This window comes from Hirsutella rhossiliensis (assembly GCF_020360975.1).
Source record: "Hirsutella rhossiliensis strain HR02 chromosome Unknown scaffold00008, whole genome shotgun sequence".
NCBI lineage: Eukaryota > Fungi > Ascomycota > Sordariomycetes > Hypocreales > Ophiocordycipitaceae > Hirsutella > Hirsutella rhossiliensis.
The window spans coordinates 1,442,321-1,444,016 of NW_025408674.1; positions in this window are offsets into that span (position 1 = coordinate 1,442,321).

Genomic DNA, 1,696 nt, shown 5'->3' on the forward strand with positions numbered 1-1,696 from the left:
GCGTCGTTCCCCCTTCTCCTCGCAAACACCTTTGCGTGCGGGGCGAGGGGGGAGAGAATCCAGTCAACATGAAGACGAAGCCATATTCAGCTCCTCCCTCACACGGTAGTGGGGACAAAAGCCTCGCGTGGTGAATCGAAACCCGTCGACGCGGCTCCTCGCCTTGGCCATGATCAAACGCGGCGGTGACAGCAGGTGCGAGCACAGGGCGTACACAAGTCAGGCGACCGACCCATTGGATAGATGGAGGAAAAGTAGGCGGTCAAGTCGTTGGACTCAGCATCGCCCGAGCAGGCTGATGTGCGTTCTCTACCTTTGCACATTCGAGTGAGCTAGCGAGTCGGGTCCAGCACCTCCCTCCGTCTAGGAAGAAGAGGTGAGACCTCTGATAAAGGTGGGGGGCAAAGAGGCCATCTGTCGCTGGCGCTTGGCGAGTAATCAAGGGGATTCGCGGCATGTGCGTGGCGTTTTGTTGTCCGTCTGCTTTCTTGGATAGGCAAATTAAGACGCTCGTGGCTCGCGCGGGCTGAAAACGGGCTCGATGCCATGCAGACGGTTCAGCGACATTGCTGCGTCCGAGAGCCAGGGGGTTCCCCTCGTCGTCTAGTCGAGTGGCATAAAGGGAGCGGCAAACCGGCTGGCCACCGCACGACGACAAAGCACGGCGCACCAGCCTTGAGGGCAAAACCGAGCGACCAGGGAAACCAAGAACGGACTGCTGATGGACAAAGGAACAAGTGCTTGGGGATGCTGCCTGTCGCCTGGCCTTGAACCTCAAATCGACGCCTTTGGCTCGCTGCACGTCTGCAACATTCGGCATGCAGCCCTTTCGTATTCGTGCCGCCTGCCGAGCATGGATATACATTTGTGTCCTCGCATATATATCGTCATGCCAATGTCCTTGCGCATGTGGAGACTTCGACTCAGCCAGCATAGGGCCTCGGCACCACGATTCCACGCGCATGAGTGTACTGCAATGAATAGTAAATAATCCATGGTAATAAATTGCTCAACCTCACCGCACCTCTTTCTCCTGCCTTTGGCATCTCCGTTCCACAACTCAGACGTTGGAGAGCAGACTTGGCTGCACAGGCATTGTCCATACAACTGTCTCACGGCCATCAATAGTAATAGTCGTGCCTCGTGCCTACCCGCTCAGTGGAGGCTCGGGCACGCCGGTTGTGGCCAGAGATCCCCCCCCCCCCGACGAATGGTGGGTTGAGCGCTGAACCATGAGATTCGCCGAGCACGCGCCCGCTTGGATGACTTTGGCCATGGCAGCCCTCGGGGGCCTCGTCGTTCAAAATCCGGTCATATGTACGAGTACAGGATCAGTCTCGTCCTCGCGGAGACCCAGCTCCCAGGAGGACCCGGGCGGGGCATCCATCACCGGCATTACGCCCAGCAGCCCCAAAGCCCGGGTACCGGGTCGAGCATGATTTTCTGGCCCATGCCAGGAAAGTTGGCGAGAGAGAAAAACACCTTCACCTCAAGAATGAGTCGACGGCTGGGAGGTCTACCGAAAACACACAACACACATGCTTGTGCCTCGATGAGAACCGGCGTAAAAGCATTCGAGACGGTATCGTCCGCCGAGCACTAGTTCATCATGTAATTGATCATGTGTAACAATATCCAGTGGTATTGAAATGTTGAAGTTCTCTCCATCAAGCCATCTTAGACAGCCCCGATTGTC